A 25,183-nucleotide genomic window follows, 5' to 3' on the forward strand; every position below is an offset into this window, starting at 1 on the left:
CTAAGGTGACAGGGCTCGTTCGCCCCCTTGCGTGTGGATTCGATGTAGGACAGATCCGATAGGGAAAGGCGTCGAGATGCAGGGTTGTTTTATTTACATAGGTGAATCTCTATGCTTATCATTTGAACAAAAGCGGCATAGTGATGTTGGACCTGCTCTGGTGTGGACAAACCCTCGACCGATTATCCAATAAAATGAAAGATGCTGAGATCACCCCATCTCAAGATCGGAATGTAAGATCGAGACTGACATAGATCGACTGTCTCATCAACCTATCCCATCAGTACCATTGATGCGGGTCGGGCGGCGGTCAGATCTGCCACAACCAGAACCGGTGTCCTCTTCCTCCCTATCCAGCTTCCTCCCATGGTTAAGAAGAGGGCTTCGTCAAGGATCCCATGATGAAGGTCAACGTGGGAGGCTGCTTCCTTCGATGGAGGCCATGAGTGCCACGTGGGCACACACATGGCTGCGCTTCAAGGTCAACCCTCGCCCATCCTTTCTCTTCGATTTGATTTGATCCCCTCCCCTGATTTCCTTCCCCACGAAGTTGCAGCTCGACAGATGCAGGGACGCCACCATGGAACAGTCAGGGCCTCCCTTTTCCTCCCGTTTCGTCCGATCCTCCACTGCCAGCCATTTCCGGCACCCCTGCACCACGGCGGCGGTAAGGCCACGACCCTTCCTTCCTCCTTGCAGCGTTTTAGTTTCTCTCCCCCTTCCTATAGCTAACAAACTAGTTTGCTTTGCTCCAAGACGATCCTATCATATCCTATCCATGGAGTAGCTTGGATTTGGTTTCAGTTTACTATGTACATGCAGGGATGGTTGGTTTCAGAGATGGTCTAGGACCTATTTTTTCAGCTGTAACATATTCATCAACTGAGCTAGCTTTCAACCTTTTTTGCCATGGTTTTGGGTTGGTCCTGCTTACGCCAAATTGATCCATTGGCTTGGTTCAATTTCTATAGAGCACCACATGCCCAAGAATAAGAAAATCTTGCTGCCAATCTGATGCTACAATTGTGTCTTTTTTTACTATTATATTATGTGTTCCACTGAACATTCAACCTTTAACCTTTGCTTGTGTAAAATCAGACTTTCTTCTATTGTTAATGGAGTGTTTGCTTGTTGTGCTGGAAAAGTAGTTCATTCATCGCTCATTTGACATGTGCAAGCAATGTGTACAGACTGCATTTAGATTCCAGCCCAACTAGATTATAGTTTAAGCGTTTTAGACCAAGCCATCTTGGTTTGGCGGCCACGGGGAGACGAGGAGGAGGGGCAGCAGGAGGCGGTGGACGACATGGCCATGGAAGTGCCCCCTTTCCGTCGTAGAACTACCACGCTGACTGCCGCCGTGCATCACATTTGTATGTAATCAAGTCTATACTCCTGTGAGGCATATCTAGTCACTCTCGCCTCCGGCAGGGATGCAATAGCCTCACCTTCCTACTACAGCAACCCAGGGGCGAATCCAGCATAGGTATATGAAAAAAAAATTACTGCGTACATGCTTGAGTTCAGACTTCAGAGAGTACGCGGAGTGAGTTAATCAACTCAGCTTCAGTCCAGATAAACTAGTCTAAGTAAGCCAAGAGTTCACCAATCCCCTCCAAAGTTCCAATTTGAAATTGCATTCATGTTTAGCTTCTGTTTGGATTTAGAGATGTATATTTGTACATAGAACTGTCCAGATGTAATTTATTCCATTAGTAAAAGAATAACAAATGAATTTTTTAAAAGCAAACGTAGGCTAAAATAGAAAAAAAAAGTTGATGTTAGGGTGATTTTTTTAACACCCAAAGTTGAATTCTTGGATCCGCCACTTCAACAACCCCGGGGATGCAACATGCCCCCTTGCCGGCGGTGGCGGTGGCACTCACGTTGAGCTGAGAGACGGTCGACCTGCTGTCGTCAATGTCGTCACGACCTCAGCCACGGTGACCACAGCCATGGCGGCCACGATGACGACCACGACAACGACTAATTTATTTTTGTATTTTGGAGTGTCCCAAATTCGGTGTAAATAGTCCGAAGTTTTCCTTTTCACTATGTAAAATATTACCAAGCTAATACCAGAACCATTGTCCGGACTTCTTAAAAGCGTATGTGCCTATACTAAAGCATACTGCCACATTCAGCTTATTTAACCTTGGTAGTTTGCTTACCACATTCGGGCTAGGTTACTGCATGTGTATGTATTTGGAGTAGCCTGGTCAGGATGGGCTCTAATTGGTGTGTCATGTGTATGCCTGACAGCTTTAGTATACACTTGATTACGTTTTATTGATGTACACATATATATGCTCTGTTTGATCTTTGAAGCCTAGCTTTCTATTTCTAAATCAAAATTATAGACATATGGTATGCTAAAAGACTTCTGTTCTGCATGCTTTTGTTTTGCACGCTATAACACAATTTGATTTCATTTAATTTTTGAAACCTAGCTTATTTTTGCTTACAACAGCTTCAGTATAGAGACTTGAATAGATATTTTTCCGGTTACTTTTTTATGCCTGCTTTACGTATCACATTTCTTCTGAAATTTACTCAAATTATGATATTACGCACAGAAGGGCACAATGATGAATTGAACGCAAGATCCTTCTGGTGATCCAACAGACGCAAACATCAGGTGATTATAGTCATATGCTTGTGAACTTGTCAGATTTATTTGCTTACTTGCATTGCTAAAAGTGCACTTCTATATGCAGATGCCTAAGAAAAGGATTTGCAAATAAAATAGGAATCCAAACTTGCAAAATTCTCTTTTACAGATCGCTAGTACTACTGGGACTCTAGGTACAAGGCACAATGTAATTGCTCCAAATACGCTCATACAAGTTGCAACAATGAATTCTCGAATGTTTCGAGCAATGGTAAGTCACAAGCTTGGTTTGTCTTCATGTTGGCCTTTATTTGATACATAAATGGCCTTCATAATGTGCAACCATCTGCTTGCTTGCACTATTGTATTTTTTTTGGTTGCTGAAGCACATACAGGAGGGAAGCCAGGAATAGAACAGTTTTCTCACCATTAGAAATTGTGAAATTGTGCCAGCATGTAGTTGTTTCGGAGAAATTTAGTTTGATTAATTTAGGTAATTATTCTTGTGTTTGAACTACAAAATATTTTGTGAAATTATCCAATTCTTTTTGCATAGCACCTAATTGTTGATGGAGTAGTACAACATGCACAAGAATTTGCTTGGTAGCTGTTGTGTTCATGACAATTCGTCACGAAGATACCCATGCATGCCCGAATATAGTAATTATACAATTATCATGATAGTGGTTATATCTTTCTGCTAATTAGTCATTGTGTTGTTTCTTTATTTTCCTGACTAAGTATTTTCTATTTTCAATTAACTTGAGCTAAATAAATTTCTCATTTCTTCATAGCAGGATCCAAAGATTTAGCTGGAATGGACTCTAGACCACGGACAATTTAATCTTCTCTCTTAATTAGGATGGCACATTCAGTATGTTGAATGCATGCTAAATTATATTACAGTTCATTGTGATGGATATTGGCTATGCAAACTTTGATGTTTGATGAATCTACATCATATATGCATTATCTGAATCATGTAATTGAATGCCTATATTTTTTTCCGGTTACAGTAGGCTATTACCACAAGCTACTTTTGGTTGCAACATGTTGGCACCATGAAAATTAGGGTTGCGTCAAATCTTAGTCGCCACGCTGACCTGTTTTGTAGCACTAGGCTGTGGCGATGAAACACTTCATATAGTCGCAATAACTTGTCACAACAAAACTCAGTCCGGTGAGATAACTAATTGTTGCCACGGAATTCAATATTGGTGAAATAGGCCTTTCGCCATGAAACGTTCATATTGTCGCAACAACCTCTCACCACAACCAGTCTGTCCGTTGTGATAACTATTTATCACCACCGAAAGGAGTATGTTGCAATTTTAGTATTACCACATCTGAAGAGTCGTTGCCATACTTTACTGCCACAAACATAGGGTTCATGGCGAAAGGACTATACCCACAAAAACAAGAGTTGTTGCCATAGGGTATTGCCACAATTGACTATTGCCACGAAAGAGCACGCACCACGAAAAAGAGTTGTTGGTATAGGTTATTGCCACAAATGCCTATCGCCACAAACAGCTAAACCGCCACGGTTTGCTATGTCTTGCATTAAGCTATTGCCACAAACCAAACTGTGGCATCAAGTGCACGATGCCACGAGAAAAAAATGTGGCAACTTGCAACATGGTTGTTGCAATAGCACGCTTTCTTGCCACGTTTGTTTTTTTGTGGCAATAACCTATTACCATGTGTCCTGTCGCAACGGCTGGCAACGAACATGATGTCGTGGCAATAGGTACCTATTGCGACAATTGGGTACTTATTGCAACAAATGCTTTTGTTGCAATAGACCCGGATCCTTGTAGTGCAAACTGATAATTCGAAGAGACTTGCAAAGATAACTTAATCATACATAAAAGAATTCAGAGGAGATTCAAATATTTCTCATAGATAAACTTGATCATAAACCCACAATTCATCGGATCTCGACAAACACACCGCAAAAAGAGTTACATCGAATAGATCTCCAAGAAGATCAAGGAGAACTTTGCATTGAGATTCAAAGAGAGAGAAGAAGCCATCTAGCTAATAACTATGGACCCGAAGGTCTGTGGTAAATTACTCACAACTCATCGGAGAGGCCTTGGAGATGATGTTGAGGCCCTCCGTGATCAATTTCCCCTCCAGCGGAGCGCCGACGAAGGCTCCAAGATGAGATCTTGCAGATACAGAAGGTTACGACAGTGGAAATAGTTTTTCATGGTCGCTTCTGATGTTTCAGGGTAGATGGGTATATGTAGGAGGGAGAAGTACGTTGGTGGACGGTCGAGGGGCCCACGAGGGTGGGGGGCGTGCCCACCTGTAGGGGGCGCGCCGGGCACCCTCGTGGCCGCCTCGCTTGTTTCTTGACTTCCACTCCAAGTCCTCTAGATCATGTTTGATCCAAAAAGATCGCTCCCGAAGGTTTCATTCTGTTTGGACTCCGTTTGATATTCCTTTTCTTCGAAACACTGAAATAGGCAAAAAAACAACAATTTGGGCTGGGCCTCCGGTTAGTAGGTTAGTCCCAAAAATGATATAAAAGTGTAAAGTAAAGCCCATAAACATCCAAAACGGGTAATATAATAGCATGGAACAATCAAAAATTATAGATACATTGGGGACGTATCAAGCATCCCCAAGCTTAATTGTTGCTCGTCCTCGAGTAGGTAAATGATAAAAACAAAATTTTTGATGTCGAATGCTACCTAGCATAATTCTCAATGTAATTTTCTTTATTGTGGAATGATTGTTCAGATCCAAATGATTCAAGATAAAAGCTTATAAAACATAAAAATAATAATACTTGAAGCATACTAACGAATAATCATGTCTTATCAAAATAGCATAGCCAAAGAAAGCTTATCCCTACAAAATCATATAGTTAGGCCATGCTTCATTTTCATTACACAAAATACTCCCATGATGCACAACCCCGATGACGAGCCGAGCAATTGGTTCATACTTTTTAACGCGCTTCAGCCTTTTCAACTCTTACGCAATACGTGAGCGCAAGCCATGGACATAGCACTATGGTGGTATATGGTGGTGGTTGTGAAGACAAAAAAGGGAGAAGATAGTCTCACATCAACTAGGCGTATTAACGGGCTATGGAGATGCCCATTAATAGATATCAATGTGAGTGAGTAGGGATTTCCATGCAACGGATGCACTAGAGCTATAAATATATGAAAGCTCAACAAAAGAAACTAAGTGGGTGTGCATCCAACTTGCATGCTCACGAAGACCTAGGGCGTTTTTGTGGAAGCCCATCATTGGAATATACAAGCCAAGTTCTATAATGAAAAATTCCCACTAGTATATGAAAGTGACAACATAGGAGACTCTCTATTATGAAGATCATGGTGCTACTTTGAAGCACAAGTGTGGAAAAGAGATAGTAGCATTATCCCTTCTCTCTTTTCTCTCTCTTTTTTTATTTGGTGGGCTTCTTTGGCCTCTTTTTCATGGGCTTCTTTGGCCTCATTTATTTTTATAAAGTCCGAAGTCTCATCCCGACTTGTGGGGGAATCATAGTCTTCATCATCCTTTCCTCATTTGGGACAATGCACTAATAATGAAGATCATCACACTTCTATTGATTTACAACTCAAGAATTACAACTCAATACTTAGAACAAAATATGACTCTATGTGAATGCCTCCAGCGGTGTACCGGGATATGTAATGAATCAAGAGTGATATGTATGAAAAATTATGAAGGTCGCCTTGCCACAAATACGATGTCAACTACATGATCATGCAAAGAGCAATATGACAATGATGGAGTGTGTCATAATAAACGGAACGGTGGAAAGTTGCATGGCAATATATCTCGGAATGGCTATGGAAATGCCATAATAGGTAGGTATGGTGGTTGTTTTGAGGAAGGTAAATAATGGGTGCATGATACCGGCGAAAGTTGCGCGGCATAATAAAGGCTAGCAAAGTGGAAGGGTAAGTGTGCGTATATCCATGGACTCACATTAGTCATAAAGAACTCATATACTTATTGCAAAAGTTTATTAGCCCTCAAAGCAAAGTACTACTACGCATGCACCTAGAGGGATAGATTGGTAGGAAAAGACCATCGCTTGTCCCCGACTGCCACTCATAAGGAAGACAATCAAAAGAGCACCCCATGCAACAAAATTGTCACACAACTTTTACCACACGTGCATGCTACGAGACTTGCCAACTTTAACACACGTATTTATCAATTTCATAATTACCCAACTAGCATGACTCTTGCATTACCACCTTTATATCTCAAAACAATTATCAAGCATCAAATTGATCATGGTTTTTAATGCACTTTCAATGATAGTTTTTATTATACCCAACTTGGATGCTCATCATTCAAGGACCAAATTTATAACCATAGAAAATACCATATTGTTCTAAAGAACTCTCAAAATGATATAACTGAAGCATGATATATCAACAATTTCTTCAAAATAAAGCCACCACCGTGCTCTAAAAAATATAAGTGAAGCACATAGAGCAAAACTATCTAGCTCAAAAGGTATAAGTGAAGCACATAGAGTATTCTAATAAATTCCAATCAAGTGGGTTTCTCCCAAAAGGTGTGTACAGCAAGGATGGTTGTGGTAAACTAAAAAGCAAAGACTAATATCATACAAGAAGCTCCAAGCAAAACACATATCATGTGACGAATAAAAATATAGCTCCAAGTAAAGTTACCGATAGACAAAGACGAAAGAGGGGATGCCTTCCGGGGCATCCCCAAGATTAGGATTTTGGTTATCCTTGAATATCTTGGGGTTCCATGGGCATCCCCAAGCTTAGGCTCTTGCCACTCCTTATTCCATAGTCCATCAAATCTTTACCCAAAACTTGAAAACTTCACAACACAAAACTCAACAGGAAATCTCATAAGCTCTGTTAGTGCAAGAAAGAAAAACCACCACATAAGGTATTGTAATGAACTCATTCTTTATTTATATTGGTGTTAAACCTACTGTATTCCAACTTCTCTATGGTTCATACCCCTACTGTCGTGGAATTGTCACGTCAGATGTCCTCGTGAAAGGACTTAGTTGTGGAGCCATCGCAACTAGGAAGCTTGAAGGGGTTAATCGGGACAAAGGACACGAGAGGTTTTATACTAGTTCGGCCCCTTACGGTGAAGGTAAGGCCTACGTCTAGTTGGGTTGGTATTGATGTTTCGATGACCAGGGAGCGAGATACGCTATGCCTGGCTCTCGATGAGTTGTTTCTCGCCCTAAGCCGCCGGCGGGTCGTCCCCTTATAGACACGGGTCGACGCCCTGCGGCTTACAGAGTCCCGGCCGGCTTATAAACAATGTCCGGCTCGGTGACTAGTTAAGTCTACCTTATGATACAAGTAATATTATTACAGCGGTTTACTACAACGAGCCTTAAGTCTCCTGCGGGCCTTAAGCTCCCTATGAACCGCCATCTTCATACTTTAGTCTTGGGCTTCTCTCTGGTGAGTCCTCTTTGCGTAACCCGGCCCCTCCTGGGCGGCTTACACAAATAGTTATATCCCCAACATTAGGCCCCAGATTGATTTGAACCTGTTCATGTCAATCTTAAAATACCTTATGAATTGTCCTGCAGTCTTTTGTCTTGCACGAAGAATTTTAACCCGCCGTGACGTCATCATCTGGATCCGGGTTAAATCATCATGATGTCATCTTCAATAAAAATTAATTTTTACTCCATCATATTTTGAACGGATATTTGTCTTTACTAACCATCCCGAGAATCGAGGCGCTAGAGCTGCTGGATAATAAATGTTATCTCCTCGTCTTTTGCGCCCTCTCGATCAGTCTTCCCTTATAAATAGGGTGACCTAGGTCTTTCCCGAGTCATCTTCTTCCTCTTGCCTCTTCCCAAGCTCTGCCGCCGCCACTGTCGAACCCCTCGTCTTCACTGACTTAGGCCGCTGCATCAACCTGACTCGGACCAGAGATCGACGGCGAACCTCTGTAGCTCGTCCGCATCCGTGAGTTCCTCTCATTCCCTTTCTCAGATCTGCGTTAGGTCCTTGCTGAGTTCGTCGGTGTTCATCACTGCCCAACGCCAAACCCTCGCTAGTTCCTTCCAATGCCCTGTTTAGATCGTAAAAACTACGTAGAACTGCTGCGGTGCTTGTTTGTGTTGATCTTGCATAAAAATAGATCTCATTTCTCTTGTTCAGAAACCCTCTTCGAGTGCATGAACTTCTCTGCCCTGTTTTAGGTCTAGAATTTTTTTTCTTTTCAGAGCAACATTTTGATCCAGAGTAATAACTGTTAGCTGTGAAACTTGCTTTTATCACCCGGAAAACCTCTTCTGGTAAATGCCCTGAAACACAACTGTCGAGATGTCTGGCTTAAATAAATGACACAGAACCTTGATTGCTCCTCATGACCCGGAATTTTTTTGAATTGTACTTGATACTTGTAGCGGCTTAAATATTGTTGCACAGTCATCCTTATATCATTAGGCCCCTCATTAAGCCGCCACTTTAAATAATCAAGATTTTCCTCCCGGGTTAAAATTGAACCGGATCTTCTTGTTTTTCCATAGGCCAATTGCTGTGATGGCTCCTAAGGCTACCAACGCCCCTGTAACTTGCAATTGGGTTCCATCCATAGTGACCAATAGCAAACTAGCTGAGTTTGTAAAGTCTGGGCATCTGCCAAAAAAGGACGTCAGGTCGTACCGTGCCCCTGACCCGTCTGAAGAAAAGCCTCACCCCAAAGCAGGGGAAGTAATAATTTTTACGGATCATATGAGCCGTGGATTTGCTCCTCCCGGCTCAAAATTCTTCAGAGAGGTTTTAAATTTCTTTGACCTTAGACCTCAAGACATCGGACCCAATTCCTTGTCAAATATTTGCAATTTTCAAGTCTTCTGCGAGGTGTACCTGGGAGAGGAGCCAAGACTGCTTTTGTTCAGGGAACTTTTTTACATGAACCGACAAAATGAACGTGCCAACGGGCCCAGTCTTGAGCTTGGCGGCATCTCAATCCAGCGACGGAGAGACTGTCTTTTCCCTTATGCTGAGTTGTCGAGTCACCCCAAATCTTGGAACCAGACGTGGTTCTACTATTAGGACACTTCTCCGGCTGATGAAAAACCTCTGCCCGGCTTTCGCGCCCTGCGCCTTGAGTCTAACCATCCGCTACCAGACAAGCTGACAACCCTTGAACGCGTGCCTCTCAACTCCACCATCAAGAAAATAAAAGCTCTCTTGGGAAATGGCTTAAATGGCATCGATCTGGTCCGAGTCTGGGTCACTTGGCGTATACTTCCATTAAGCTGCCGTCCCGGCTTAATGTGTACTTATACTGGAGAAAAGACTGATCCACTACGCCATAGCCCTGATGACTTACCAGATGACGTGGTGGATGCTACAACCCAGTCACTGCTGAAGGAGGGTATTGTGACGAGCAACGCCTTTGGCTTACTTCCATTTTGCAAGAATAACCCGGCTCCTGCAGTAAGTTATCAATCATAACAAATGTTTACGGATACATTTTACCTTTCTTGATACTCATAAATCTTTAACTTTTTGCACCGGCCGGTGATGACTTCTGGAAAGCCAAATATGACCATGAAGCTGCCAAACAAGCCAGGACGACCAAGAAAGCTGAAAGGAAAGCCGCCAAGGTAGGAACCTCAAAGAAGAAGAAACCCAGCGCCTCCGACTTACTCAGATTGGACGATAGCTCTTCGGATGAGGAAGAGGTAACCTTTAAATTTTCTTAAGTCCCTTGTTATCACCTGTCTGACATTTTATCCCTTCAGGAGGATACGGGGAACAGTCGAGCAACCAATGAAGAGGTAACTATAATCTCCTCCGACTCAGAGCCTTTGCCAAAGCAAAAGATCCGAAGGGTGACCCGGAAAGTAAGATTTTCACATGCACTTGCTTATCAAGATCCTCAATTTCTTTTGAAGCAACAACAGCTTGAGAGCCAGAGGCAGACCCGGAACAACAAGGATGCAGAACTCTCCTCCGGCTTACCTGACGTAACTAGGGAGCGTCGGACTGAGGTTATTTCCGATGTATGTTCTGTTTTACCTTTAGCGGGCTTAATTCGTCATCCTCTCAATTCGTCCGACTCCAATTATCAGGATACTTCTCCTTCTTCCGGTGAATCCATGCATGCCGACTTTCAAAACTGCTCCCGGGTAATGTAACCTTATGCATTTTTACTTTACCCATGCTTGCGTATTCATCCTTCTAATTTTGTTAACAACATGCAAGTGAAGCCCAGTAAACGGTCAAAGAAGAATAAGCCATCCGAAGAGCCGGTCGTAGCTGAACCGGTGATTAACGCATCTGCTCCAGACAGCTCTGCTCATCAGCCACCGCCAGATCCGGCTTATGATATTCCAATGCCAACTTTTGATCCATCTGCCAAAGATATTCTCCACACAAGTGACCCGGAAACTCCTAGCCAGGTCAAAACAAATGAACCAGAAGTTGAGATTGTGAAGTCTCAGTTTGTTGAACCAGGACGGCCTACCATCCTTGCCAAATGTACCGCCAAGGAAGAATTTAGCCAATGCCGAAAGGCCAAGCAGGACCTTACTGATTATACTCACTTAAGCATTGGTGATATAGTCTCGGGCTATCTGAATCAAGTGCATAATAGCCGTGACCTGGAAATTGACATGGTGAAACAAATACAGCACAAATCTGAGGTATTACTTATACTGTTTACCTGAGTCTTACATACTGTACCAGCCCCCAAGTCTATTGCTTATTGAACAAATATGATGTAGACTTTAGAAATCTGCTGTACCTATTAACTTATCCGGCTCAAGAAGAATTTACTTAACCCAGTTATAACATAAGGCTTTTAAATTTGCAACATACATTAGCCCCCAAGTGTCAAGTATCTTTACTTGTAAGGTGCTTGATACTTTAATATATGTGACTGGGTAAGATAAGGTAAAAATTCTTCAGCATACATTAGCCCCCAAGTGCCAAGTATCTTTATTTGTAAAGTGCTCGGGACTTGAATGTTACCTTACTATAATTCTTAGCATAACCTTGTGTCAATGCAGGCTTCCATACATCAATTTGAATCAGAGCTTGCTACCCTGAAGAGTCGTTTGGAAACCCAAGAGCTTGAGACGCAGAAGGCTAACTCCAAATTTGAATTTAGTGTCTCTGAAAAATGAGAAACTAAAGAAGAAATTTGAGTCAGAGAATAAAACTTGGGCTGATGAGAAGGCTTCCCTGGTGACTCGGGTCGAGACAGCCGAAGCATTTCTTGCAGAAGCAACAACTGAGCTGACCGACTTAAAGCAGCAAATATCTCAAATGGTCTCAGCCATCTTCGGTAAGTTATTGTGAAACAGATTTAAAAATTGTAGCCTTATAATAACTATTGCATTAATTACTTCCGGCTGACGGTTATGCTTATGCACTTACAGGCCCCGGGAGTACCAATCTGAAGCAAAACATGCAGATCAAGCTCAAAGCAGTTTACACCTTAGTGGAACAGCTGTACTCCGGGTCACAACGTGCCTTGGCCATTGTAGCCTTATCAACTCCACATCCCCGCCTTCTGCAAGACGTTTTGAAGAGCCTCGCCTTTCTTCCCCAGCGGATCCAAGACTTAAGGCGGGCATCCTCAAGAGCTGGTGCTGTGGCCGCATTGAGCCGGGCTAAAGCATGGCTCCCAGAACTAGACCCGGCCGACCTTGCCCTTGGGTACCCAAGTCTGAAGGAAGATGGCACTACAGTTGATGACCATGATTTCACTGCCTGCGTTAGAGCCATACGTCCGGTGGCAACCCTTATTGGAAATGACACGGACCTTAGCAAGTATGCGCCGGCTTATGACAGTGAAAACCGGAGAATCCCAAACGCTCCATATGATCAAACCAGTCTGCTCCCTCCAATTCGTAAGCATACTTTTGCTCCTGAAGTAGACCCGGCCGGTTTAATAGATGATGAAGCTGAATTTGAAGCTTTGAGCGGCATTGATTGGGCCTCATTAACTTTCCAGGGCAAAACAGCTGATGGAGAAGCGGAGAAGGATAACCCGGAGCCCTCAAGCCCGCCAAAGGAGTGAATCACCAGGTGTTTGGCCAAAAAACAATGCTTCATCAATTCAGACTCGGAGAGTCTTGTAATAGGGTAGAAAGAACTCCCAATGCTCGTCATGCCTTCGCGCATGCTCTTACCGCTTAACGCTTTCCATAAGCCGTCGTGGCTATATATTTCTGTCTTTATTTCTTTGGCGTTTTTAAATTCCGCTCGCCTTATTCTGTGATCCTTGTATAATCCTTCCGGCTCATATGACGTTCACCCGGCACTTAACGACCTGGGGCGATGAATATTAAACCGGCAAGACAGAAAACATCCCATAATGCTTTCCACAAGGTTTCAGGATAATCAAAATACTTTACAGGCTTATGATTCGGATACGATCAGTAAACCGTTCCAAAGGGGTTAAGCTAAGATTCGGATATGATCATATAGCCCCCAGTGGCTTGGCGATGTCGATCAAGTGGGTATCGACAGCTATGTTCTCTTTGGTTTGAATACGACCTATGTTTGAACAGGAAGCCCCCAAGTGACCATGGGATTTGTTTAATGACGCTGATTCGTATACGATCCACGTCAGACCTAAAGGGGTTAAGCTGTGATTCAAATATGATCAGGAAGCCCCCAAGTAGGCTTGGCAAGTATGCCGATCAAGTGGGTATCGACAGCTATGTTCTCTTTGGTTCGGATACGACCTATGTTTGAACGGGAAGCCCCCAAATGACCATGGCTAGATTCAGATATGATCATAAGCAGGACCAAAGCTAAAGCCGGATTCAGATATGATCCGGTCCCTACTGGTTGTTTCCACCACCTGTCAAAAAGACATATACACTTTTTTGAGGGTGAAAAAAGGACAGAGGTCCTGCTTTATTACTTTATATAATATGTACATTGTCAAAAAATATATACATCTAAAGAGCCGGTGGCTTAAGTATAATAAGGCTGAAGATGGGCTATATTCCACGGCCAGCGGGTCTCCTCCTCCGATTTACCTGAGTCCTTGTGCTCTCAAATATCAATGAGGTAGTATGACCCGTTGTGCAGATTCTTGATGACCACAAAGGGTCCTTCCCAAGGAGGGGATAGCTTGTGCATATCGGACTGATCCTGGATGAGTCGGAGCACTAAATCGCCTTCCTGAAATGATCTGCTTCTGACCCGGTGGCTGTGATAGCAACGAAGGTCTTGCTGGTAAATCGCCGAGCGGGCTATTGCCAAGTCTCGCTCCTCATCCAACAAGTCAAGAGCCTCCTGTCGAGCCTTCTCATTATCAGCCTCAACGTAAGCCGCCACACGGGGCGAATCGTGCCGGATATCACTTGGCAGAACTGCCTCTGCTCCATAAACCATGAAAAAAAGGTGTGTAACCCGTTGATCTGTTAGGCGTAGTGTTGATGCTCCACAGCACAGAGGGCAACTCTTACACCCAACAACCCGGAGTCCGCTGTAAAGGGACCAAAAGCCGTGGTTTGATACCCCTTAAGATCTCCCGATTAGCTCTTTCTGCTTGACCATTGGATTGAGGATGAGAAACAGCCGAAACATCAAGCCGGATATGTTCCCATTGACAGAACTCCTCCATGGCACCCTTGGAGAGATTAGTGCCATTATCAGTTATGATGCTATGTGGAAAACCAAAACGAAAGATCACTTTTTTGATGAACTGAACTGCTGTGGCCGCATCACACTAACTGACCGGCTCTGCCTCAATCCACTTTGTAAATTTATCCACTGCCACCAGGAGGTGTGTCTTTTTATCCTTAGACCTTTTAAAAGGTCCCACCATGTCAAGCCCCCAGACTGCAAACGACCAAGTAATTGGAATCATCCTCAATTCCTGAGCCGGCACATGAGCTTGTCGTGAGAATTTTTGACATCCGTCACATTTGCTAACAAGATCTTCTGCATCTGCATGAGCCGTCGGCCAATAAAAACCATGACGGAAAGCCTTGGCCACCAGAGATTTTGAACCGGCATGATGACCACAATCTCCTTCATGGATTTCTCGAAGTATCTCTTGACCCTCTGTAGGCGACACACAACGCTGGAACGCCCCTGTGACACTGAGATGATGTAACTTGCCGTTAACAATTGTCATGGATTTGGACCGCCTAACAATTTGTCTCGCCAAGGTCTCATCCTCAGGCAGCTCTCCCCGGGTCATATAAGCCAAATATGGCAATGTCCAATCCGGGATGACGTGAAGTGCAGCCACCAAGTGTGCCTCCGGGTCTGGCACTGCAAGCTCCTCCTCTGTAGGTACCTTGACAGAAGGATTATGTAAAACGTCAAGAAAGGTGTTAGGCGGCACCGGCTTGCGCTGAAAGCCCAACCGGCTTAAAGCATCAGCCGCCTCATTCTTCCTTCTGTCAATGTGCTCCACCTGATACCCTTTGAAGTACCCAGCTATGGCATCAACTTCACGGCGATAAGCCGCCATAAGGGGATCCTTAGAATCCCATGTGCCTGAGACCTGTTGAGCCACGAGGTCTAAGTCGCCCAAGCACCTTACCCGGCTTAAATTCATCTCCTTAGCCATCCGGAGACCATGGAGCAAGGCCTCGTATTCAGCTGCATTATTAGTACAAGGAAACATGAGCCGGAGCACATAACGAAATTTATCACCTCGAGGGGAAGTTAAGACAACTCCAGCCCTTGATCCTTCTAACTGCCTGGACCCATCAAAGTGAATAGTCCAATACGTATTGTCCGGCTTCTCCTCAGGTGCCTGCAACTCTGTCCAATCATTGATAAAATCCACCAAGGCCTGATATTTGATGGCAGTACGGGGCATATACTTTAAACCATAAGGCCCAAGCTCAATGGCCCACTTGGCGATTCGTCCTGTAGCTTCCCTATTCTGAATGATATCTCCCAAAGGAGCTGAACTTACCACCATTATAGGGTGACTTTGGAAGTACTGCTTCAGCTTCCGGTTTGCCATGAACACACCATAAACAAGCTTCTGCCAATGTGGATATCTTTGTTTAGACTCAATGAGCACCTCGCTGATGTAATAAACCGGCCGTTGAACCAGATGCTCCTTGCCTGCCTCCTTATGCTCCACTACGATGGCAACACTGACGGCCCGTGAGTTAGCAGCTACATATAACAATAGCGGCTCTTTATCAATGGGAGCTGCAAGAACTGGTGGCTCAGACAACTGCCTCTTTAAATCTTCAAAGGCAGTGTTAGCAGCATCGCTCCAGACAAAAGTGTCTGTTTTCTTCATCATCTAATATAGCGGTAAGGCCTTCTCTCCTAACCTTCTTATGAACCGGCTTAAAGCAGCAACCCGTCCCGCCAGGCGCTGAACATCATTGATACATGTCGGGTTAGCCAGAGAGGTAATTGCCGTGATCTTCTCCGGATTAGCTTCAATGCCTCTATTTGACACCAGAAAACCCAAGAGCTTACCTGCAGGTACACCAAACACACACTTGGTCGGGTTAAGCATCATTTTGTAAACCCGGAGATTGTCAAAAGTCTCTCTCAAGTCGGATATCAAAGTTTCCTTTTCTCTGGACTTCACCACGATGTCATCCACATAAGCATTAACATTGCACCCGATTTGATCGTGCAAACAGTTCTGCACACATCGCTGATAAGTTGCATGGGCACTCTTGAGCCCAAATGGCATAGATACATAACAGAAGGCCCCAAACGGAGTGATAAAAGCTGTCTTTTCCTGGTCCTTAACTGCCATCTTAATCTGATGATAACCAGAGTAAGCATCCAAAAAACTCAAACGTTCACAACCCGCCGTAGCATCAATGATTTGATCAATACGAGGGAGGGCAAAGGGATCAGCCGGACAAGCCTTGTTTAAGTCCGTGTAATCCACACACATCCGCCAAGTGCCGTTCTTCTTGAGCACCAGCACCAGGTTAGCTAACCACTCCGGATGAAAAACTTCAACAATAAACTCGGCCGCTAAGAGCCGGGCCACCTCTTCCCCAATAGCTGCACGTCTCTCTTCATTGAACCGTCGGAGAAACTGCCTGACCGGCTTATACTTCGGATCAATATTAAGAGTGTGCTCAGTGAGTTCCCTCGGTACACCCGGCATGTCAGAAGGTTTCCATGCAAAGATGTCCCGGTTCTCACGGATGAACCCGATGAGCACGCTTTCCTATTTAGGATCCAAATTGGCACTGATACTGAACTGTTTAGAGGCGTCTCCCGGGGTGAAGTCGACAAGCTTTGTCTCAACGGCCGATTTAAACTTCAATGACGGGTCATGCTCAGTAGTTGGTTTCTTGAGGGAGGTCATATCCGCTGGGTCAACATTGTCTTGATAGAATTTGAGCTCCTCCGCAACACAGGCCGTCTTAGCGTAAGCCGCGTCGCCTTCTTCACATTCCAAGGCCACCTTTCGACTCCCATGTACAGTGATGGTGCCCTTGTAACCCAGCATCTTGAGCTGTAAGTAAACATAACACGGTCGTGCCATGAACTTAGCATAACCGGTCGCCCAAATAGAGCGTGGTATGGGCTCCTGATCTTGACCACCTCAAACGTCAACTTCTCAGCCCTGGAATCATACTCATCTCCAAAAGCCACCTGTAATTCAATCTTAGCAACTGGGTAAGCTGACTTGCCTGGAACCACCCCGTGGAAAACAGTGTTGGATGTTCTCAGATTCTTCTCAGTCAATCCCATACGCTGGAAGGTCTCATAATAGAGGATATTGATGTTGCTACCTCCGTCCATGAGTACTTTAGTGAATTTATATCCACCAACCTGGGGTGCTACCACCAAGGCTAACTGACCCGGATTATCAACTCGTGGCGGGTGATCCTCTCTGCTCCAAATGATAGGTTGCTCTGACCATCTCAAATAACGAGGGACTGCCGGCTCAACCGAATTTACAGCCCTCTTATGAACCTTCTAGTCACGTTTGCATAAGCTAGTGGTAAACACATGGTATTGCCCACCGCTCAACTGTTTTGGCTGGCTCTGGTAACCCGACTGCTGCTGCTATTGTCCTCCTTGACCAGCTTCCTGCTGATTATTTCCACCCGGCTGTCCCTGAAAACTGGAATTTGAACTGCCGCCCGGGCCATGAAAACCGCCAGCCCCTGAACCGCCGCCAGGTCCGTGACTACCATCAAAGGTATTGGATTTTTTTTAAATGCCTTCATGATCACACAATCCTTCCACAGGTGTGTAGCGGGGGTGCTCCCGGGTGCCATGTTTCGGGCAGGGCTCATTGAGTAGCTGCTCAAGAGATGGACCTGACCCGCCGGATCAAGGCCACTTACCCTTACGTCTCTGATTGTTACCCTGTGTACTAGAATTGGCCACAAGCTCCGGGCTGCCATCCGCCTTACGCTTATTGCCGCTTTGATTCCCCGGGTTGTGTTGTTGGCCCTTTCCATTATCGTTCCTTTTTCCCTTCCCTATCTTCTCATCATCAGACGCGGGGTCCTTGGTATTATCAGAATCGGCATATTTGACTAAAGCCGCCATCAGCGTTCCCATATTGGTGCAGTCACGCTTAAGGCGTCCCAATTTCTGCCTCAGCGGCTCAAAGTTGCAATTTTTCTCCAACATGAGGACTGCAGAGCCGGTATCCATCTTATCAGATGAATGAATTATCTCCTTGACCCGGCGTACCCAATGGGTGGTGGATTCACCCTCCCCCTGCTTACAACTCGTCAAGTCCATGATTGACATAGATTGCTTATAGGTGTCCTTGAAGTTCTGGATGAAACGGGCCTTTAACTCCTCCCACGAACCAATGGAATTAGGTGGTAGACCTTTTAGCCAAGACCGGGCCGTTCCATCTAACATCATGGTGAAGTATTTAGCCATAGCCGCATCACTGACCTTCAACAGTTCCATGGCCATCTCATAACTCTCAATCCACGCTCCAGGCTGCAAGTCGGCCATCTAATTCGGCACCTTTCGAGGTCCCTTGAAGTCCTTAGGAAGGCGCACGTTGCGCAAAGCCGGTATCAAACAAGGAACTCCACCGGTTCTGGTGGCTACTCCCAACTCAATAGAAGTCGTTGGATACTCTGGGATATCCTGATGAGCCGCCAGCTGAGCCGCCTGTTGAGCCGCCCGCTCGTTCTCCTGACGTACTCGGTCTTGCACTGGGTTATAACCACCATGCTGGTTACGGCGTTGGGCGTTGCTTGATACAGCTTCGGACTCCATGTGCCTGCTGTAACTTGGGCTCCGGTTCTGACGAGGCGGTGCTAACCAAGGCGGAGGGGTTGAATGAATCCTATACCGGCTGTAAGAATAGGTCTCCTGCCGAGCCAGGGCCGTCTGGACAAGTTCCCTGATCCTCCGGGTCTCCACTGCTGTTGGATCATCACCGTCCACTGGAAGAGCCGCCAGGCGCGCTGACGCTGCGATTAAATTCTCCATGGGGTTGGAAAAGTGACCATCCGGTACCGGCACATAACGCGGCGGCGCCATGCTCATATGAGGAGGTGGCATCTCCCGATGCTGAGCCGGTCCTCCCGCTCCGGATGTCACAAACTGATTAGCATCGGGCGGGTTACTTGGGCCGGCTCCGGGTGTAGCAAAAAGAACCCTATGGTCATAATTCGGAGGCAATCGGGATTGGGTCTTCTGGTGTCTCGTCCTCATTACCTCATTGGACGCGTTTAAACTCATCGTGAGCTGGTAAGCCTCTGACTGCAACTGATGTGCCCGGGCGTCAAGAGCCGCCCGCTCCGTAGCTAGCCTAGTATCCTCAGCTGCTAAGGCCTCCTTGGCCTGAGCTATCTCCTAACGTACCCGTGCTACCTCCGCGTCATGCTCATCTTTGTTTGCAGGGATAACCGTGACGGTTAACAGGGTCGTAAGCTTGTCCATGAGGTCTATCAGTACTTGAGCCGGCGGGCGCACAGGGCCTCCTGCCCCGGCTGCTCCTAACCCGGAAGTAATTGCAGTCGCGGCTGTAGAGTTTTGTCCGGGTTGAGTCCCAGCCATAAAGACTCCTGCCCAATTTGGCGACTCATAGAGGTCCGGAATACTAAGGCCATCGGAACAGCCCCCGAGCACACGTCTTGAACTTGATACAAAGAATCTATTAAACCGGCGGACGAATCACCGTCAGAGTGGACGGCCGTCTCACCACCATCTTCAGGACCTTCAGAAAGTTCTTCTCCATGGACACAGCCCACAAAGATATGCTTCATGCCGGTTTGAACTCGGGCGGGTTTCGCACGCTGAGCCATCTCGACGAGGTCGGTGCAGTTGTCCGGCTCAGGCCCCGGCTCACCGATCCGGCCGATGAAGACGTGGATCCCTCCGAAGGGGACCCGGTACCCGTACTCAATTGAGCCGGCGTCGGGGCACCAACCTTCATCGTCGATGTAGATCTTGCCGCGACGACTCTTGGTCATCAGGCCCACTACGTATCCCTTGAGCCCTTCGAAGTTGCCCTTCAAGAACTCAAATCCACCATGCGCTGGCCCCACGGTGGGTGCCAACTGTCATGGAATTGTCACGTCACATGTCCTCATGAAAGGACTTAGTTGTGGAGCCATCACAACTAGGAAGCTTGAAGGGGTTAATCGGGACAAAGGACATGAGAGGTTTTATACTAGTTCGGCCCTTTACGGTGAAGCTAAGGCCTACGTCTAGTTGGGTTGGTATTGATGTTTCGATGACCAGGGAGCGAGATACGCTATGCCTGGCTCTCGATGAGTTGTTTCTCGCCCTAAGCCGCCAGCGGGTCGTCCCCTTATATACACGGGTCGACGCCCTGCTGCTTACAGAGTCCCGTCCGGCTTATAAACAATGTCCGACTCGGTGACTAGTTAAGTCTACCTTATGATACAATTAATATTATTACAACGGTTTACTACAAAGGGCCTTAAGTCGCCTGCGGGCCTTAAGCTCCCTATGAACCGCCATCTTCATACTTTGGTCTTGGCCTTCTCTCTGGTGAGTCCTCTTTGCGTAACCCGGCCCCTCCTAGGTGGCTTACACAAATAGTTATATCCCCAACACCTACATACTAGCCATAGATGCATCAAAATAAGCAAACAACACACGAAAAGCAGAATCTGTCAAAAACAAAACGGTCTGTAGCAATCTGTAACTTTCGAATACTTATGGAACACAAAAAATCCTACCAAAATAGGACGTCCTGGGCAATTTGTCTATTGATCTACAGCAAAAAGAATCAACACAAAATCACGTTCCTGTGATTTATTGAATTTTTTTTTGTCGTGAGTGCAAAGTTTCTGTTTTTCAGCAGAATCAAATTAACTATTACCATAGGTTATCCTATAGGTTCTACTTGGCACAAACACTAATTAAAACATGAAAACACATCTAAACAGAAGGTAGATGAAAAACTTATTACTAATCAGAATAAAAAACAAAAAACAAAAGTAAATTTGGGTTGCCTCCCAACTAGCGCTATCGTTTAACGCCCCTAGCTAGGCATAAAAGCGAGGATAGATCTAAGTAGTGCCATAATAATAAGATAGATCACGAAAACTCATCTCATATTCTCTATGTTCAGAAGCAAGTTTTCTTTGTGGCAAGCAAAATTAATCAAAAGGGCTAAATTTAATGGGACAAAAGTCCCCAAGATCGATCTCAGGAGGTAGGGGTTCCTCCTTTGGCCCTTCATATTGCACAACTAATTCATCATTACAAGCATTCTTTTGGCAAAACTTCATGAGCCCATACTCAAGAGAGTATCCTAGCTCATCGTTTCGAAGAGCAAAATCATTATTAAGTTTGGAAATTCTATCGACTAGGACATTGGTAGGAACCTTTTTTCTAAGGTTTTCGTTAAAAGCAACATAGTCCAAAGATTGAAAACGCCTAATTTCCTCCTGATGAAAGAGGATCGCTTCTATGGGAGGACGGCCGGCGTCCACCCTATAGTGCGCAAAGATTTCTTTGTCCTCTTTTATTATAATTCTAAACTCATGTGCCAAAAAGATAGTAGCGGCGCGCTTAACAGAAGAATGCTCAATATTAGAAAATTCCAGGAAAATTCTTTGTATGCAAGGATGCATATGCATAAATTGTCTTTCAAGCTCAAATACAAGCATGGCTATAGCATCCGCAAGACTACTAGTTCTATGAAGAATAGAACCACCCATAGACGGTAAAGCACTGGAGTAAAGTAGTCTTGAATAACCCCTTTTCCAACAATATTACCAGTACCAATTCGAAACTTTTTAGTATGCAAAATAGGGGGTTCTTCAGCAGGAGCAACAGAATTTTCCATGTTATCATTATTGTCCATATCGATGATAATCTCCCCAATTTCAGACATAACGGCAAACAAAAGCGAGGAGGAAGAAGAGGGCAAGCGAAAAAGAGAGGAGATTGGGAAAGAGAGGGTGAATAAAACGGCAAAGGTGAAGTGGGGGAGAGGAAAACGAGAGGCAAATGGCAAATAATGTATGTGTGAGGGAGATGAGTTTGTGATGGGTACTTGGTATGTCTTGACTTGAGTGAAGACCTCCCCGGCAACGGCGCCAGAAATCCTTCTTTCTACATCTTGAGCTTGCGTTGATTTTCCTTGAAGAGGAAAGGGTGATGCAGCAATAGTAGCGTAAGTATTTCCCTCAGTTTTTGAGAACCAAGGTATCAATCCAGTAGGAGGCTCCTCAAAAGTTCCATGCACCTAGACAAACAAACAAGAACTCGCAACCAACGCAATAAAGGGGTTGTCAATCCCTTCACGGCCACTTGCGAAAGTGAGATCTGATAGAGATAATATGATAAGATAAATATATTTTTGGTATTTTATAATATAGATTGGAAAATTAAAGATGCAAATAAAAGTAGATTGAAAGCTTATATGATAAGAGATAGACCCGGGGGCCATAGGTTTCACTAGTGGCTTCTCTCAAGATAGCATAATTATTACGGTGGGTGAACAAATTACTGTCGAGAAATTGATAGAAAAGCGAATAATTATGAGATTATCTAGGCATGATCATGTATATAGGCATCACGTCCGTGACAAGTAGACCGACTCTTGCCTGCATCTACTACTATTACTCCACACATCAACCGCTATCCAGCATGCATATGGAGTATTAAGTTCATAAAGAACAGAGTAACGCATTAAGAAAGATGACATGATGTAGAGGGATAAACTCATGCAATATGATATAAACCCCATCTTTTTATCCTCGATGGCAACAATACAATACGTGCCTTGATTTCCCTGCTGTCACTGGGAAAGGACACCGCAAGATTGAACCAAAGCTAAGCACTTCTCCCATTGCAAGAAAGATCAATCTAGTAGGCCAAACCAAACCGATAATTCGAAGAGACTTGCAAAGATAACTTAATCATACATAAAAGAATTCATAGGAGATTCAAATATTTCTTATAGATAAACTTGATCATAAACCCACAATTCATCGGATCTCGACAAACACACCGCAAAAAGATTTACATCGAATAGATCTCCAAGAAGATCAAGGAGAACTTTGTATTGAGATTCAAAGAGAGAGAATAAGCCATCTAGCTAATAACTATGGACCCGAAGGTCTGTGGTAAACTAGTCAGAACTCATCGGAGAGGCTTTGGAGATGATGTAGAGGCCCTTCGTGATCGATTCCCCCTCCGGCGGAGCGTCGGTGAAGGCTCCAAGATGGGATCTCATGGATACAGAAGGTTACGGCGGTGGAAATAGTTTTTCGTGGTCTCTTCTGATGTTTTCGGGGTAGATGGGTATATGTAGGAGGAAGAAGTACGTCGGTGGATGATCGAGGGGCCCACGAGGGTGGGGGCGCGCCCACCTGTAGGGGGCGCGCCGGGCACCCTCGTGGCCGCATCTCTTGTTTCTTGACTTCCACTCCAAGTCCTCTGGATCATGTTTTTTCCAAAAGGATCGCTCCCCAAGGTTTCATTCCGTTTGGACTCCGTCTGATATTCCTTTTCTTCGAAACACTAAAATAGGCACAAAAAAATAGCAATTTGGGCTGGGCCTCCGGTTAGTAGGTTAGTCCCAAAAATGATATAAAAGTGTAAAGTAAAGCCCATAAACATCCAAAACGGGTAATATAATAGCATGGAACAATCAAAAATTATAGATACATTGGAGACATATCACTACTCCACAATGACTTCCCTTAGGCCCAAGTATGGTGAAGTGTCATGTAGTCGACATTCACATGACACCACTAAAGGAAGCAACAACATACATATCATCAAAATATGGAACGAAAACCAAATTCACATGATTACTTATAACCAGACTTCTTCCGTGTCCTCAAGAACAAAAGTAACTGCTCACAAATAATATTCATGTTCAAGATCAGAGGGATGTTGAATATCATTAAGGATCAGAACATATAATCTTCCACCAAATAAACCAACTAGCATCAACTACAGGATGTAATCAACACTACTAGCAACCCACTGGTACCAATCTGAGGTTTTGAGACAAAGATTGAATACAAGATATGAACTAGGGTTTGATATGAGATGGTGCTGTGAAGATGTTGACGAAGATTGGTCCTCCCACGATGAGAAGGTCATTGGTGATGTCGATGGCTTTGTTTTTTCCCTCCCGGAGGGAAGTTTCCCCAGCGGAATCGCTCCGTCGGAGAGCAAAAGTGCTCGTGCCCAGGTTCCGCCTCGATAAGGCGGTGTTTTTGTCCCGAAAACTTCTCTTTGATTTTTCTAGGTCAAATGGCATCATATAGAGGAAGATGGGCTTCGGAGGCCTGCGAGGGGCCCCACAAGTTCGGGCGGCGCGCCCCCAGGCTTGTGGTTGCCTGGTGGGTCGCCTACTGATGTTTCTTTCGCCAATAATTTTTATTTATTCCAAAATAATATCCAACAATTTTCAGTTCATTTGGAGTTGTGTAGAATAGGTGTCTCCGACATAGCCCTTTCCAGTCAAGAATTCTAGATGCCAGCGATCTCCCTCTTCATGTGAAACCTGTAAAATAAGAGACAAAAGGCATAATAATAGTATAATAAAGTAAAATAACATTCCAAATTGCAATAAATATCAATAGGAAAATTTTATGCAAAATGGACGTATCAACTCCCCCAAGCTTATACCTTGCTTGTCCTCAAGCGAAAGCCGATATCGATAATCATGACCACATGTTTAGGGAGATAGGTGTTGACAAAAACAAAATGCGAACATGAAAGTATCATGATCATTATTATAACAACAATATATCATAATAAAACTTTTGATGCTAAAGTAACAATTAATTCACATTCTTAAGTATGAAACATAAACTTTATTGGAAACTAACAAAGTATGGTTTCTGTCATTGAAACAAACACAATCCATCATATTTTCAGAAAGACTATATGTAAGAGCTTCGTTTAGCAAGTTCACATACTCAACTATCATTTAATCTTCTATGATTGCTGACACTCAAGGCATATCTATAGACAGTTAGACACATAGAAAGATAGGGGCTTACGGTTTTGCCTCCCAACTTATTTACCTCAAGGGTAATGTCAACAGTAATGACTCACAATCACCTATATTCAACGATATATATATATATATATATATATATATATTTATATATATATATCTGGATGCATCCACAACATG

The 25,183-nt window shown here is 44.4% G+C and overlaps 1 long non-coding RNA gene across 1 annotated transcript; it reads left to right on the plus strand.

Annotated features, from left to right (window-relative positions):
* Window positions 1–82: 82 nt before the first annotated feature.
* On the plus strand, window positions 83–3,618 carry LOC123041753 (uncharacterized). Its single transcript, XR_006418631.1, has 5 exons — window positions 83–481; window positions 557–667; window positions 2,577–2,638; window positions 2,718–2,882; window positions 3,409–3,618. It is a non-coding gene; the product is annotated as an uncharacterized lncRNA (long non-coding RNA).
* The last annotated feature ends 21,565 nt before the right edge of the window (window positions 3,619–25,183 follow it).

This window comes from Triticum aestivum, chromosome 2B, assembly GCF_018294505.1.
Source record: "Triticum aestivum cultivar Chinese Spring chromosome 2B, IWGSC CS RefSeq v2.1, whole genome shotgun sequence".
Taxonomy (NCBI): Eukaryota; Viridiplantae; Streptophyta; class Magnoliopsida; order Poales; family Poaceae; genus Triticum; species Triticum aestivum.